Source organism: Nymphaea colorata, chromosome 8 (genome assembly GCF_008831285.2).
Source record: "Nymphaea colorata isolate Beijing-Zhang1983 chromosome 8, ASM883128v2, whole genome shotgun sequence".
In the NCBI taxonomy this organism is placed as follows: Eukaryota; Viridiplantae; Streptophyta; class Magnoliopsida; order Nymphaeales; family Nymphaeaceae; genus Nymphaea; species Nymphaea colorata.
Window position 1 is genome coordinate 9,323,040 of NC_045145.1, and position 18,732 is coordinate 9,341,771.

General features: G+C 34.8%; 1 pseudogene; it reads left to right on the plus strand.

Annotated features, from left to right (window-relative positions):
- The first annotated feature begins 2,416 nt into the window (after positions 1-2,416).
- LOC116259522 (chlorophyll a-b binding protein, chloroplastic-like) lies at positions 2,417-10,132 on the plus strand (annotated as a pseudogene).
- Positions 10,133-18,732: the final 8,600 nt, after the last annotated feature.

The window sequence follows — 18,732 nt, forward strand, 5'->3', positions numbered from 1 at the left end:
TTAAAATTTTGAAACTCTAGTTGGACGGCCTCTGCAATGAAAAGTTTCTGGCTTCACCCTTGCTAGGCAGAAACCTACCAATATTATTCGAGCTTCTAACCACAAGAGCTGGTCCAGATGGTTAAGGAGTCAAGCTGAAGGGCATAGACGTTTTGCAGACATTCTCACAACTAGCAGCTCAAGCTCACAGGATTAATACTGTGAATGCCGGACGTGCTGGAGATGTTCTCTTCTTAATGTTATATGACTTTTGTAAATGTCCTTCTCCATCTGTTTGTTCCTGTCCTTTTGGTTGCTCTGTGGTTTTTGTTTCTGCCGTACAACTCTTACTTGATCTGATCAGAAGTAAACTATTGCTGTACAGATTTTTTATTTATTCAAATAAAGGCACCAGAAGAAGTTGAAATCTGTTTGTTGATTTGCAAATTAAAGCTGAAAATAAACTCAATTAGATCACCATTCAAATACTTGACCATATGAGCCTATGAAATATATAATTAGGCCTGACTAAGACCTGAATGTACACTCAACAGTTGTTTCTGCACACCCTACCCATTTTATGACCATCCCACTTCATAACTGACTAAGTATTGATACAAACACATCTTAAACCCATTTTGAGTCCATAAAGATCCAATAACATTATCATGTTATATCCTGTAAGAGATTTATTTGGCAAGATCTATTATCCTTCTCCATGTGCTAGATATCGTTGTGCAGTCTCATGATATTATTAAAATGGTAGAACTATTAAAAAGCTAGGGCATGGTTTAGGCTAAATCTGATCTAAACATACTCAAACTTGCCCATCAAGCGCCTGGGTTTTGCCTATGTCTATTTGACCAATACCCTTTAACCCTTGTTGTTTAGGCATGGTTTGATTGCTTTATGAATCCTTAGAAGCTGTTTGTCATTACGAACAATGAGTGCACTCACATGTTGTTCCTCCCAAAGGCACCAGTTGTTTTTTTACAGGAAACATAGAGTAATTGAAGATATTTTTTCTAAATCCAACAATTAAATATGATGCTTAAAAACACTAAGAACACATGGTTTTGAACTTATACTTTATGAACATGTGTTTTGAGGATACCATTTATGTTCTTTTTACTTCAGGTCTCGACACTGCTCTGAACCCTAAGTTAACTCAGGTATCGACACAACTCTAAACCCTAGTGGTAGGAAGAAGGGAAGGGCTTTCAGCCTCTCACCTGAGCTGTTGGGTTTGCCTCTGCTCAACTAAGAAACTCCAGCTAAGAGTCAAAATTTAGGTTTCTAAACTTTGTAGGTTATGTCTGCAAGGTCAAAGTCTGAACAGAAAAGGCATTAACATGTGATTTTGAAAATATAATCACACACAACTCTAGAAAATGTAATCACATGAAAAGAAAAAGACAATAGAAAGTGGATATTTTGAGAAGAATCTACACTTGCTTATGGTGCATAAGCTTGAAGTGTGTTGGTGAGAGACCACCTCAGCAGGGTGGGACCCACAGATCTTGGTCAGTCACGTGGCAAGTGCTTGGCCATGAGGCCTCATTGTTTGGAAGGGAGCATCCATGACTAAATCTAAGATGAGCCATCCACCGAAGCTGGTTTATATACGCTGCCCCTGTGTATGTAATTTCATGTGCCATTTTAATAATAACAAAAAATGTTCATGATTAATACAAAAAGAAACCTTTTGTAGGGATAAAAAAGAAAAGTGCAAAAAAAAAATTTGAGGATTCGATAAAGGTAAAATTTGTCAGTCTATATATACATATTGTTATGATCAATATAACCTTTTAAGTGTTATCTCATTATCTCATAACTGTTTTATTATCTCATAAATATTTTCTCATACTTATATTTAGCATTATCTCATACATCCATACATTATCTCATTATTTCATAAATATTTTATTATCTCATAAACATTACAACATATTTATGTTTAGTGTTATTTCATTATCTCATAAATCTTCTGTTATCTCATAAACATTATCTCATACTTATGTTTAGTGTTATTTCATATATTTGTCCATCTATTATCTCATTCTCTCATAAATCATGTTATCTCATAGACATTATCTTATACTAATTTATTATTTCATACATATTTATTCTCTCATGCACATGCATATGCAATATTTGGGTATGAAAGTAAATGTGCATATTGATAGTAGGGTTCACATCCAGCATATACTTGTTACATAAACGAAACAACACAAAACTCTTTGACAGCCAAGTTGTTGACAAGGTGTCAAAATCACAAGGTTTCCCGTAACTGTATTCCAATAATTGACCAAACCCAACCCTTCCATTCTCACATGACCTCATCTAGCGCCTTTCTCTCTATCCAGACACAAAGAAAGAAGAACAATAAGAAAATAAGGGCAAAGAGCTAATACCGCTATTCTCCCTTCAGCTTCCAATGGCCACCTCTACATTCCAGAGCTCGACTTTTGTTGGCCAGACCGTGCTCAAGCCCCAGAACGACCTCATCCGCAGGGTCGGCATATCTGGTGGCTGGATTTCTTTGTGTTGCACTGTGAAAAGCACCCCACCCAGCATGTGGTAATGATTTTTCTTTCATTCCTTCTTTCCTCTCAACATTTTTCCCTCTCTTTTGCTTTTATGGTTGCACCCAAGTGTTCGATCATGATTTCTCCATGAAATTATTTACAGGTATGGATCTGACAGGCCCAAGTTCCAAAGATTTTCCGGGAGACTATGGCTGGGACATAGCTTGTCTACCTGTGGACCTGGAGACTTTCACTAGGAACCGAGAGATCGAGGTCATACACGTGCAGTGGGTGATGCTGGGAGCGTTGAGCTATATGTTCCCAAAGGTACTGGCCAAGAACAGAGTCAAGTTTGGCGAGCAGTCTGGTTCAAGGTCGGTGCTCAGATCTTTTCGAAGGGTGGGCTTGACTACCTGGGCAGCGCCAACCTCATCCACACTCAGAGCATCCTGGCCATATGGGCCTGCCAAGTGGTGCTGATGGGCTTGTTACAGAGTAGGGGCTGATCCTCTCGGTGAGGGGTTGGATGCCCTTTACCCTGGTGCCACTTTCGACCCTCTCGGCTTGGCCAATGACCCCAAGGCCTTTGCTGAGTTCAAGGTGAAGGGGATTAAAAACAAGAGGTTGGCCATGTTTTCCATGTTTGGCTTCTTCGGTTAGGCAATCTTCACAGGCAAAGGTCATGTTTGATCACTTGGCTGACCCAGCAGCCATCAATGCTTGGGCTTGAGCAACCATAAAATTCCATAGGCAAGGGCGGAGCCATGATTTTTTCCCGCGAGGGGGGGGAAGGGACTGTCCAACGAACTGTAATATATATATATATATATATATATATATATATGTAATGAACATATGTAATATACAATTGCCCACATCATGAACGTGAAGCGCGACCTATCATGCAGCATATTTTAATAATTGTTTGTGTCATTAGCACAAAGTGTGATTTGTCCTAAACAGATAAGGTGCTCTATTTCTATTATAGTGACGTAGGTGTGAACATTAAGGTGGACATATAAATATCACAACCTAAAATGTAGCAAACAAATACATCTATAAACTCCAAAACCAGAAAAAATAAATGTCACTTACATAAAACAAGCAGTTTTGTATTCTTTTTATGTAACAAAATCAGTTTTTATCTCTGCTTTTATTGAAAATAGTTACATATCATCATTCATTCACCTGCACAATAAAATGTAAATAAAAAATACATCCTTTATTATTGAAACTAAATAATGACCCAAATAAACATTAGCATAAAAATGATGCAACAAAATACTTTACCTATTGTAGTTGTGCTCTACAACTTTTTATCTTACAAAAGACATCAATAATATTATTCGAATCAAACATTTGATCAATTTCTTTCTCAGTATACAAAAATAGACAATCTACAAAGAATTTATCCTCCATTTTGTTGCACAATCTTGTTTTAATAAGTTTCATAGTAGAGAATGCCCTTTCTGTGGTTGCAGTGAAGACATGAAACGTTTTAATGAGACTAAGCAACATGTATACGTACGAATATCCTTCGCTTTTTCTACTACGTGTCAATGCTTGACATACATCTAATATAGCACACAAATTTTGAAAACTTAGATGATGACAAATATCATTCTTATAATGTCTCAATTGATAATTTAAACCCATAAAATCTGAGTCTAAAAAATCTTCAGTATAAACTTCTTTGCAAGAGTGTATGTATCTCGTACATTAAATGACTCATGTTAATGTCTAGAGTAGAATGTCAACATCAAACAAAGTATTTCCATAGAATTCTCATTAAATCTACTATTCAACTTTACCATCTAAAAATCAATGGCAGAAACAAAAATATTGACATGATAATGATGTCTCAATGTAATAAAATTATGCTAACAACAAGAACGTGATCATTTGACAAAATATTTGGCATCCATATCGAAAATAGTGATATCATATGTCATAGAAAATGCTCCCACAGTATCTATAAATGAATCTCAACCAGTCTCTCTAAGTTCTTGTAAGAACTTGAATTATAAACCATAGACATTGCATTTAAAATATCTTGTCTTTGCCTTTGCAATGTCTGACAAAGAATATCACTTTGTCTTAAAATTTCTTGTACCAAGTGAAAAATAAATACAAAGTCAAATGATGTGATCATGTTGTAAGTTGAATTACTTTCACCCCGTATTTGATATGTGAATCCATTATCTCTTAAATTTTTCAATACTATACATGTTGCATCGAACATGTTTATCAAACTGCACACAGACAAAAAATTAGATCTCCATCTAGCATCACCAGGTAGTGATCCAATTTGATTAAGTCCTCTTCCTGTTTCAAGTTCATCTATAGCAATTCTAAATGCAATTTCATTTGCTTGAGCTTCATGCAATTCATCATTACGTTTACTACTTGCACTAACAACATTAATTACATATATTAACTGTTCAAAAAAGTTATGAACATCGAGAACTTCTTTTGAAGATGCAACAAGTGCAAGTTGTAATCTATGAGCAAAACAATGAACATAATACACATGGAATTCATTTCAAATTAATGCTTGCAATTCATTCCATTCACCTCACATATTATTAGCACCATCATATCCTTGACCCCGTATATCTTGAATACTAAGATTACGTTGAGACAACAATGTGGAAATTACATTCTTCAAAGTAATTGCTATAGTACACCTCACATGCACAACATCTAAAAATCGTTCTTGAACTTGACCTTGCACTAAAAACAACAACCATTTGCTTTCTCTTGGACTCATCTTGTGTTTCATCAATAATAATACAATATTTAGCATCACCAATATCTTCTATAATTCTAGCTCTCACTTTACTTGCAAAAACATGTAAAATTTCTTGTTGAACTGTTGGTGATGTATATTTAGCATTATTTGGATCATTATCCAAAACAACTTGTGCAACTTTGTCATTAAACTAGTTAAAGTTTTAATGGACTCAATAATGTTACCTTGATTCAATGAACTTGAACTTTCATCATAGCCTCTAAAAGCACAAGCCTAAGATGTTCACTAATGAACTTCGTCTATAGATGTCTTCAATCTCAAGCGGTTGTTGTGAACAAGCTCTGAACTTTGCATGTTTTTTTACTACCACTTATCCTCTATGTCCTCTATGTGTTTGCCTTGACGACTGAAGTAATTAAATGCTCGCATGTTCATATTACGAGGTGAATTTTGACTTGGACCATCATGACTACAAAATGCACATGTTTTCTTACTACCACCTACCCTCTTCTCAAGCAAGTTTTTTGTTAAATGTGCTTCAAATTGTTGTTGATTTGTTTAATTCAAAGCACCTTTCAGATATAATTTCTAATTTACATTTTTCTTTTTTTTACTTGTTGATACATATTTTATTAACTTTGAATAACTAAACTTATCGTAAATGAAGGTAGTCATGGATTCCATTAAAAGTATAGCACTTTCTCACATGTTTATTCTTTTGACAAATAAAGGTAGTTATGGATTCCATTTATCCTAGTATAAACAATCTAAAATTTATTGCTATTTATTCTGGTTCTTATAATTTTGTTTGGTATTCTGCATTTGGAGAAAATTTTCATTTGAGATCGGGGAAAGTTTTTTGTTTATACTTTATGATGTTTTTTAATTGTACAATTTGTTTTTACGAAAGAAGCATTGTATATTAAAAATACATACTTTACTTTAGGTAATTATTGTGTTATAGATTAGTCCTTTGCTTTGCAAAATAAGAATGTCTTCACCGAAAGAAAATACTACAAATAAAGACAAACAAGTAATATGCAATTTAGAAGCAGATTTAACAATACCACCTACCCTAGGAATATCTACACAACAGTCTAACCAACAAATTGGGTATATTTCCATTACAGCTCACTTCATAAATCATGCTTGGACACTTCAAAAGTGTATAATTGGTTTTAACCAAGTCGAACCGCCTCGTACTGAGAAGAATCTAGTGAATGTAATTACTAAAAATCTTCAAGAATGGAAAATAAAAAAGAAGATCATCTCCATTACAGTTGTCAATGCTTCTTTTAATGATGTTCTTGTAAGAACATTAAAAGAAATTTTAGAGAAAAGTGGTGTAAATCAATACCAAGGTGGTAAATTTTTTCATGTCCGTTGTCATAGACATATTCTAAATCTAATAGTGCAAGATGGTTTGTCTGCTATTAAAGATGAACTTAATCATCAAGACTTCACAACTTTCAAGTTATAGTAGATAAATTTGAAATTCGTGGTCAAAAGAAGTTGGTGCTAGATGTTGCAACTCGACAGAATTCTACTTATTTGATGTTGGAGGTTGCACTTATGTACAAATATGTTTTTGATAGATATGATATGCAAGTTGCTTGTTTTACTTGGTTGCTGGATGTACATGAATGTGAGAGAGTACAAAAAATATGTATTTTTTTTTAATCATTTTATAATGTTTTTGTGCTTTTTTCAAGGTCCAAGTATCCTACAACAAACCCTTTTTTCTTAGAAATTTGAAAAGTTCAAGAACTATTACAAGAAGAAGTTGTAAATGGGTGTATCTTTATGAAGAAAATGGCAACTAAAATAAAAGAAAATTTTGATAAGTATTAGAGCTCCTGCAATATATTGATGGCTATTTCTTCCATACTAGATCCACGGATAAAGTTAGGTTTAACAGACTTTGTCTTTCAAAGACTTTTAGTCAAATAGAAGAAAATGAAGACCAGACGACATTAGTAAGAAATACAATGCAAGAGCTTTATAACAGCTATATTGCAAAAATTGAAGGTTTAAATAGAGATGTTGAATGTGATGCTACTACTTTTATTAAAAGGACTGACTCATCATATAACAACTCCAATAGATATAGTGTAAGATTTTTTTAGTTTTTTAAGTAAAGCAAACAATGTTCATTTCCAAGCTCCCAAGGCTGAGCTTGATATGTATTTAGAAGAATGATTGCTCAAATGTAATGCTACCACTCATGATTCGTTTGATATATTGATTTGGTGGAAAGATAAAGAATTGAAATACCTCATTTTATCACATATGACACGAGATATATTATGTATTCCTATTAGTACAGTTGCCTCTGAATCCGCTTTTAGTACTGGAGGTCGAATTGTAGATGAATGTAAGAGCTCATTGAGTCCAAAGACAATAGAAGAATTACTTTGTGTAGGTGATTGGATAAGACAGTATGGCAACCCAATGAATTTTGCACCGGTATTTCTAATGGTAAGTACTAAAATGTATGTATATCAAAGTTTATCATGTCTATTTGTGTTTATATGTTATAGAAGTTGCTTATTGATCAATTATTGTTGGTTTTTTTTGTAAGGTACTACTAAAGATGAGATAACATGACATGATTCAACATCAATTCAAACATATTATGCAGTAACAACTAACAAAATATCAGGTATTGTTCTAAGTTTGGTAGTTGTTTGTTCTTAGATGCTTGATTTTACCTCGATGACAACATTATCAAGTGAATTTCTTTGGAACAAAGTCAATAATGATTTTGTTATGCTAATTATTTTTTGTTAGGTTCTATTGTTAGAAACTCATAAGGTGATTTACAGAAGTGCTTTTTATGGAAAGACATCAATCTTATTCATCAACATGAAGTGAAAGGACTTCTTTTTATTTCTTTCTCCTAAGAATTTTCTGTACACAATTATTAAAGGCTCAGTTATTGACCTATTAATGTGAAACAATTTGACTTATTAGTTTTAAATACTAAAGATTCCTTTGATTACTACTATTTTGAATGGCATTCCCTACTATACGAACAACCTTTCTCTATAAATTCATGCATTATTGTTACTGCTATTTTGAATGACAATCCTTGTTGTTAGAACAGCCTTTCTCTGTTTTTATTCTCTTTGCACAGCCATTTTGGAGAGTCTGGAATGATGCTAGAAGTGGAAGTGATGGACGTGGAATTATAGGTAATGACATGACTTATTTTGTTAATGCTTCTTTTGTAATTCATTTATTTATGTAGTTTATGTTCATAAGTTAGAAAAAAAAAAGCATTTGTGTGAGATTAGACTGTGAGTTTGATTTTGGAGAAAAAAAAATTATGGTTCTAGTTTATGGCTTATGCAGACAAGTCATGCTATTGCAAGTGCGGTCAATGTTTTTCAAACTTTTCATTCTTATGGTGATTTGTTGCTTCTTTTGAAGCCAGACTACAGGTACAATACTTTATTACTATAAAAACTTCTTAATTCGTCTCCTTCTTCCTTTATGCTCTCAGTGTAACTCATTCTTCATATGCTGCTTGTTTCAAAAGATTATTCATATAATTGATAAAGTTGTTGACATCATAAGTGCTGTTTTGATATTGAGAGTCTAGTGTTGTCATTTAATCTGTATCGAGGATGGTGCCTAACTGTAGCTTAGGTATCTAATGACGGACTGCTCTTGATCAATGCTTTTTTATGTCATTTGGCATTGTGTTGTACTATGACTTGGTCTATGAGACTTTGGAACCACTGTTTTGGGCAAGAAGCTGGTATAATTATTTTCTTTGAGAACTTCATATAACCCATTGCCCATATTATTTCATGACATTGACTGTTGGTTTATGAAAACCTGCATGAAAGGGAGTTCATATGGTTGTGCTTTATATCTAATAACGACGATTGAGATCTATGGGTGGAGAATTCCTGCATATCTCAAAAAGTTCCTCGTGGTTTAAAATTTTCAAAAGAAAAAAAAAAAAATTCCTTCTGGTCTACTGCAGAAAATTTGTGTTATTTGTTTTCTTAGAAACAATGTGATATTCTTGTCCATAGTTGCCCTTTGTTGCTCCTTTCTATGAGCATACATAGTCATTGTTTTACCACCTTGCAAAATTTCTGAGTATATTGCATTCGTGCTGTCTAAATCCATTTCCAAGCTAATATTTACCCCTGCTTTCCATTGTAATATGGCTAAAGAAACTGTAAATTGAGCATCAAATAAATTTAAAATGTGAACCAAAAAATTAAAAAAGGTGAGCATGCACATATTCTTGGATTTTGGTCCTTCTTATCTAGGAGGATCTTGTGTTTGATCTTTATGCCTTGAATTGTTATTCTATATGTGTTTGGTGGTGTGGAAGGTTTCTTACAAATGTACTCCAAGTTCCTGTTGAAATTTCGAGGAAGTTCATGGTTGGGCATCTTTGGGCTTTTCTCTGAGACTGTGAGATATGTAGGCATTATTTGAGTCGCTGTAGGAAGGTATTTATGTCTAACTGTTGCTCAATTTAATTGGATTAGTTTAACATTTTCATGTAGGCATAAAATCAACTTGGTTCTTCAATGGAATTATCCTTAAGGATTTAATCCCATCATTTTAATTGCAGCCGGCATGTTCAAATGTACAACTTCTTGAATTCATTGAGGTTGAAGCACAACCCTTTGATAGAAGAAGGTTTGTACTTTTGTTTTACTGACTTTTGGCCTTTAGTTTATTTCCAATGCTCAAAGATCATGCCTTTTTCAGGAACTTGTGGAAATTAAATGCATATAGCTTGTTTTTCTGGGTGATTGCTACAGTTGCTTTATGTACTTCTGCAGCACAAACTTTAGAGCAGGTTTTAACACATGCAATGGTACCACCTCTATCCATACACTAGTTCTGTTGGTGTGGCATTTATTGGGGTTAACATGGTAGTGCGATATGCCCATAGCATTGCACATCTTCTTGTGTCAATTGTGTTTGGTGCTTAATATTCACTCTAGAATGTGATTAAGATCTGATTGGTAGCCTTTGCTTGGCCATTGGCTTGTAGATAGCAAGGGGTTGAGAAATTATGCTTGATTTAATCTTTGCTACAAAGTTGCATCATCTTCTCATTCTTAATGTGGGTTTCATTATCATAGACTTTATTATGAGGGATTCAAATCTAGATAGACAATATTTTTATGGATAAATAATACTACATTTCACACTTCTATTGTCCTCAATGTGATAGCTTCAACTTATTTGGTAAAGTAGTCTATTGCTACAAGAAAGTACTTGTGGCCATTTAAAGCTGAAGGGGTTATTTGGTCAATTACATCAAAAGCCCATAAGGTGAAAGGCTAAGGAGATGTTACTGAGTGCAAGTAGGAAGTCGTTGCATGGATAATAGGGGCACGCAGCAAACACAATTTTTTTGCATAGTTGGCCAATATATCATCCTACACAAATTATTTGCTTGACAAGGGTATGGCATTCAAGGTGACCCCTACAGTCTCCTCGATGGACTTCTTGAATGACCTCTTTTGTTTCATCTTCATCAAAACATTGAAAATATCCAGTGTTAATACCCTTTGTACAACACTCTTGCAAAAACAAAATATCTTGTCGACATGCACTGAATTTCTTTCTACTTTTTCTTAGACATCTCAACAAGGAGCAACCATGTCTCAATATAGCTCTTGATATCAAGATACCAAGGTGTTTTTCCTCCTTAAACATGGTGGCATTGTTCAATGGTCTGAAAAGTAGGGCCCTCCAATCTACCAATTTCAAAGAATTAATTCATTCAATAGATTTGAGTGAGATAGTAGACCGCAGGCTTGCTAAACCATCAACAATGGGATTGCTATCCCACTCCAGATAAATTAACTAAATTTCATCAAAATGGCAAACTAATGAGATGGCAATCTCTTGGTAAGGCATCAATTTTTAGTCTTTGACCAATCACTCATTATTCACCTGATTGTCAATAAGTTGTGAATCACCAAAGGCATGTCCTTTTTTTACTTGAAAATTTAGTATGGTATGAAGTCCTTGAATGAGAGCTTTATACTTTGCCATGTTGTTGATACATGGAAAGTGAAGCTTTAGAGAGTATAAGATTGCAAGATGCATATGTTTGTCCTTGGTACATTCTTATATTCGTCAAACAACATCTTTCATAATGGAGAAGCTTCTAACATTACTACTTGTTCATGAGGGAAACTACTTGTAACCTCTATTTCTTCATCTATGGGAAAGTTTAATAACTTATCGACAATGCATGCTCCTTTATGGATTTTTAGGCTACTTTGCAATGCTCTCATTGAGAAATGGCTGCTATAAAATATAATTAAGGGGATTCAACTTGGAAAACACCTTGACTTCACAGGCCAGCAAGTAATGTCTTAGTCTGACATATCCATGCTAGTGCTATGCAAGCTTTCTATATCGGGGAGTATTTACAATTGTTTCCTCATATTGTGTCAAAATCCACCACATTTTGACTTGTTTATTGTAATGTACAACAAAGGTTTTCCCAGCACTTGAGATTTAGGATGGGTGAAATCAAGATATTTTTTTATCCTCTCAAATGATTGTTGGCACTGTGGGCACCACTCAAATTTGACTTCATTTCCTCAATAACTGATTGAAGGGTTGACATCTCATGGTAAGGTTGGAAATGAACCATCTAGTTGCTTGACTTCATCCTTGTAGGCTCCTTAACTCTTTAATGTTAGTAGGTGGCAGAATACCAATGATTGCCTTAGCCTTCCATGATCCATTTCAATCCTCTTTTTTGTTGACCATGATGCTGAAAAGGTTGACGGATTTAATTCCAAGCATGCACTTTTGAAGATTCAAATGAAGCTTATATTTTAAGAGTCACTCAAATGCTTGAGCGAGAGTTTCAACACAACCCTCTTTGGTCTTACATTTAGGTTATGGGACTAGGTTCATACGTGGACTCTCTGACCGGTCCGAACTAGGTCTTAGATATTTAAGCTAGGTTTGGACTTAATGCCTACATGACCTAGGATTTTTAAAATTATTTACAGATATTGCGTTTGAAAAAAAATTTTAGAGAAAACAACAAGTTAAAATGATTCTTGTATGAGGACCAAGCTAGATTCAAGTTTTCTCTATAGTTTGCAAACTCGGGAATTGGACTCTGATTGGTAGTCAACTGGGCCAATGGGTTGACTCAGTGACTCGACCGAGTCAAGTACTAAGAATCAGACTATCGACATGTAACTGAGTTACCATACTCTAGTTCTCTCTTTCTTTCTATTTCTTCCTCAAATGATCTAATTAACTACTCAATGCTTAAAGACTTGTTGAAATCATTAAAATGTAAAAAAAAAAAAAAGTATGTTCTTTTCGAGGTTGGGAGGTCACTGATAGCCCAACCAACCAGCTTTGGAGCATCAAAGTGGGTGAGAGAGATCAAGGATGAGGCTGGTTTGGGGTTTTGGGCTTGGGGGTTGATGGAAACACAAAAATCCTCAACAAAGGGTCCAACCTCCATCATAAAAGTGTACATATATATATATATATATATATATATATATATATATATATATATATATATATATATATATATATATATATATATATATATATATATATATATATATATATATATATATATATATATCCCCTTCCTCCCTTTTTTGGTCTTTCCATACTGATTCTAGGAAAACACAAGGTTAAAGTCAAACTTTACCATTAATTTAGCTTTATGTTGCCAAAACTCATATTGTCTCTGATGCGGCTGAGTCAACCAAGTCTTCGCCAAGTCAATTGAGTCACCCGAGTCTTGGTGTGGACCGTTTGGGTCCTAAGTTGTGACCCAGTAAGAGAATGATCCCGACCTGACTCGGGTGACTCCCGAGTCGGATCTCAGGGTTTGCCAACTAGGGTTTTGCAATACCTAGGTTGATGCACATAAGGTATGCTACTTGATAGACCTAGTCTGGTTTCAGACAATGGGTGTTTGTGGGTGCAAGTGGTTCAGTGCATGTTAAACAAGATATGCAATCCATGACTAAAGAAAGCAAGAAGGAAAACTATATTCTATATGCATGATTTAAGTAAAAACTAAATAAACAAAAACATGAGAGAAAGAGACAAGAAAGAGAGGGGCATATCTACCCTAAAGACATTGAAATAAATCTAATTTAGAAAATAAACATGCTGCATAAATAAACTAAACTAAACATGCTAGAAACGAAAAGAAAACTAAACTACATGACAAGCGCAAAAACTATATTAAACATGCATAAAGAAAAAGAACTAAATTGCAAAAAAGAAAAGAAAGTAGTTGAAAAAAGACATTATCTAAAGCTGGTGCTCTAGCTGAGCCCACTCCCGCGACCCCCATACTGAGTCTAGCTGTGTCTAAGTTTATTGCTAATGCATCTCAAATAAAAACTTAGACCGTGACTCTTAAAAATTTAACTTGGTTTCAGCTCGACCTTTTTTGAGTACCCAGTTGAAATTTTACCAATTTTTTTGGTTTCTCCAACAATAACTCAAGTGCGTAGCACTAAAGGAAAGGAGTAGCCCTATTTATAGGAGAGAGAAGAGGCAAAACCACTTGGGATTTGTGATACATTACTATACTTTTTAGTTCACTCTCTCCTCCTCAACACTCCAAACCATAGATTAGAAGTATATTTTCAAACGAATTTTTAAAGGAAAGGAGTAGCCCTATTTATAGGAGAGAGAAGAGGCAAAACCACTTGGGATTTGTGATACATTACTATACTTTTTAGTTCACTCTCTCCTCCTCAACACTCCAAACCATAGATTAGAAGTATATTTTCAAACGAATTTTTCTTGTTGAGATCTCATCTAAACTCCGAATTTGATTCCATGAAAAGCTAAACATGCACATAGTAGTGTTGATCAATTCTTGATAAAATATTTGGATTGACATTTGAAGTGAAAATATGATGAGGAGAAAACACACTTTTAAACATTATACTAAAACTTGATATAAACCAAAAAAGTGTTTGTTCCGGCCACATATGGATATCGAATTCAATTTTGCCTACTCTGGAGCTCTCAGCAAAGAACTCTATATGTTTCAAGTGCTTACGAGTGAACTGACATTAATCATGGATTGAGAAAATAACAATACATCTTTTATATATAATGTGCATTAAGCTTGCATGTGGATCTTAGATTTGGGTTTGATATTGAGACCTAGTTTTGGGTCAATATCTAAGTAAAGTTATAGAAGATAAACCCAAATATGGACTAAAATTTGGATTATGATTGGATTTCTAGGATCTAAAATGAGAATAATGGATCTGGATCTATAAAGATAGATCAAATCTGAGACTTGATTTTGAAATCCAAACATAGAAATAAGACTTGGATATATTGTCTGCATCAGAAGTATGAAATGGAGACATAAAAATTGCATAGACCTAGAACTAGCTCAAGCACGGCTAGGTGGGTTCAAACTGCATGACATGGATCGGACTTTGTTAGGTTCAGCTTTTGAAAAACTAGGTTCAAACCCAGGTTGGGCACAGGCTCAACCAAGGTGTTGTCTTTGGAAAATTCAGTTTTAATGAGAAATTCAGGTAGGCTAAGCCTAGCTTACACCTACGAGATTGAAGAAATGTATACAAACACTAACTTATGTTCATGTATCTCCTAATATAGGTTTCATAAAAATTCATACATGGTGGAAAACGGTCAAAATACCCTTGTGTGTGATTTTAGGCTGAAACAAGTTCAAATAAGGGGATTGGTTTAAAATAAGGTTCTAGAATCAAAGAAATCCTAAACAAATGTATACATCACCTATACCCTATGTTTGTGTAGAAGAATATCGCTCTAAAAAAATAAGAATTTTGCCCTTGTGTGTATTTCTAGAGTTTCAGATGAATTTTCTCGATCTGACTGACCCAAACTATAGCCAGGCTCCTAAATAGGCTTTGGTTAAAATTTTGCTAAAGAATTCTTCCTAGATTGCTTTGAAAAACAAAACAAGTTTTTATGCAGCCATATGCGGCATGTTTTTAAAGGGATGTCAAGAAAGGCCATAAAAATCTAGTTTTTATTGAATTTTCACATGTAGAGCTAAGGGTACATGGAAAAGCTACTTACCTATAAGGACATGCTGAAATATCGAAAAAAAAAGTCGCTTCAATTTTGCAAAATTGAGCTCGATAGCGGTTTATAGAGTATTGCCACTGAGGTAGAACCATGTTTATCACTCTTTCCGGTTGAGCTCAAATTGTTAAAAACAAGAGAGAGAAGCACTAGGAATTAAATTGAACTCAAACCGGGATAAATGAACTCAAACCGAGCTAAACAAAGCTTGCTTTATACATGATAAACATGGTTCTACCTCAGTTTTAATTCACTCTTTCAGGTTGAGATAAAATTCCCAAAATAGGAGAGAGCGAGACCCAGTGGCAATATGCAAGTTAGTATAGAACTACTGGGTGACTCAAGATAAGTAAAACAAAACTCTCTCTCCATTAAGGTAAGCTTGTCTTGGCTTGACTGAGCTAAAGATCACAGCTTTAAGTTATATGAGCTATGAGCTAGAAGAGAGCTAGCTTCAAACTAGGACAGCCCTAGTGAGCGGATTTTGACAACTCCTAAGGTCATGTAAAGTTGAGAAATGACCTAATTACTCAAATTTTAAGCTATTATTAGAATTTTGGTGAAAAATCCATACTATCTTGGTCGAGATGCTAGGATGTATGGGCACAATGGTAGTTTTCAGCTTGGACAGTCTAGGTGATATGGGGTTTCGGTGTTTAATTCTGGTGTAAAAAGTGCTTGTTTGGCTCAAAAATGACCCTTTATTCTTGAAATTGGTCTTTCAAAAAATCAATTTTGAAAATCTCATGGTGAAGGGTTAAATTGTCATTTGGACTTCTGAATTGTTTGAGTGTTCACAAGTATGTTGCCTCAATATTCCCTTAACCCAAATAGCATTACTGTGAAATACAAAATGCCTCATAGCATGTTGAATGAGGTTTTGTCTGATCTTTGACATACTTTAATCTGGTTGTATCCGGAGTATCCATCCATAAATGAGAACATTATGTATCTTATTATAGTGTCCTCCAAATTGATATTCAGGAGATGATAATCATCTATTGGTGTAGCCTTGTTTTTGCCGCAAAAGTCAATTTATAACCTAATTTTGTCATTTTTCTTTGGGACATCCACGATGTTAGCCAGCCACTCAAGATAATTGATTGTGCAGATGAATTTGACCTTCAACAAACTATTCCAAACCTTCTTTAACTGGTCCTTCTAGTCTAGGATATAGCTTGCATAGTTTTTGTTTCACAAGTTTGCAGTCAGGCCTAAAGGGTAGGCAATACTCAAATAATTTGGGGTTTCAAGCCCAATATATCATCATATGTCAATGCAAAGGCATTGTAATGGCTCACAAGGAAATCGATCAACTTCTTTCTTTCTTCTATTAATAGACTAGCACTAATTATAAAACTTTAAGGTTTTCACTAGTTCTGATGTAAATTTCCTCAAGCAGGTCTTTAACTGAGGCCGATAGGTACACTTGTTTGTGAATTTGGGAATTCTATCAATTATGACTCGGGTGTCTCTATAATCTTCATACTATCAACTGCTTAGCTGATAGATGATTTTTGGGGAGCCTTCCAAGGGAAAGGACAAAAGTGAGACATGTTTACATCCTAAGAAGAGAGAACTAGCAAATTGAAAGACAAGAAAAAAAAATTAATGAAAAAAAAATTCACTTTCATTGCTTGTAAAATGTCTTTGCAATACAAAAGAAGGGTCTCCTATGAAACTAGATGACAGCCAAGACAGAACAAAATGGAAGGATTACAAAAAGGAACAGAAATGGTGAACATCAGTGGCCAACAATGCCTTATTCATGTCTTCTCCAAGTATCCCAGTCCTTTGGTGGCCCTCTAGGAATGGATGGGAATTGTTACAAGAATGCCATCATCTTTTTTGCCAATAATGGTGACTTGATGTTAGCCACTCCTCAAAAGCATATGAAACCCTTTAAGTTTTTGCATGATATGAGCATATAGTGAGTGCTCTTTATAATCACGGCAATTGCTGGAGACCATATTGGTACCTTTGGATGATTCACCTATCTCCAGGCTCTATAAGTGGCTCTAAGTCAGCTTCTTCTTTTTTCTCAATGCTTTGCACATTTATAAACAATGTTGGCTTAGGAAACATTGGTTGCAGGAACCTTTCAATTAGATCTTCCCCACATATTGTGACAATAGATTGACCAAAGTTCCACTTGATTCACTGATTGAGGGTAGAAGGAATCCTATGTACTTCATGTATCCATGGATGCTCTAGAAGCCAATTGTAGGTGGGAGGCACATCTACAACATGAAAAGTGATACCATGTTGGGTGTGTTGGATAATCACTTTCATATGGAGGACCCCCTTGCAATCCCTACTCCAGCCATCGTAACATATATTTTGATATTGCTAAGGTTATATTCTCCCTTACAAAACCCTAGCGTCTCGGCTGGTAACTCAGGAAAGATATCCATGCTACTACCTCCATTGATCAGTACACATGTCATAGTCATCTTGCTGATCTTTACAACAACGTAGAGTGCTTCAGCATGACAGTATCTCCATTTCAGGAGGTCCTTTCCAATGAAGTTGATTGATTGATCATTTGAAGCACGAACCTAGACTTCTTCAGTAAAACATTCTTCTATGGAATAAGCTTCTCCCATGAAGCATGGCTCTTTAGCTTCACTAGAGATTTGATCATCTTGCAAAAGGAATGATATGGGAATTGCAAGTGGACATCTTGAGCTGCCTCGGTTTCCAATCTATCATTCATCATGTTCCTTTTCATGCACTCTGCATTGGGGAAGACACTTCTGCTATTATAACCAAATCTTGTCTTCTTCTTTTTTGCTTTGGATGCCCTTACCTTATCTTTTGGGCTGTTTCTAGTGTTGGTATGGACAAGCTATTAGTTGAGACTAAGTTGCTGCTAGAAAAATATTCTTTACCCTTCTTATTTTTCTTTTTGGTTTCTTTTTCTTAAGTGGGGACACCTTGGGTTTTTCTCCTTACTAGTTTGTTAAGTCAGAATTCTAGTTTGTATCACCAACTATAATGGAAGGCATGTTGCTTTTCTTGTTTTTATTTTTTATTCTGGTCATTTCATTTACAGCCCTAGAGTAATTATCGACACTTTATCTTGCTCTTGTTCTCTCTTGAATTGTTCCATGAACAATCTAAACATATAATAGCTCTCTTGTTTGATTTCAAGGAGACCTTATACGTCCTGCATAGGAATTAAAGAAATGCCTAAGTGATTTGTTTAGCTAGGGATATTGTCTCAACCATCTTGTTGGCCTTCAAATTTCACATTGAGAAAAAAAAAATCCATTGGAAAGAAATGACTACAAATGAAAATTTATATTCCATTGAGAATAGAAGATTACGTACAGAGAAAATAATGACTGGCCAATGGTGACATGGACTAAGACATGAGGG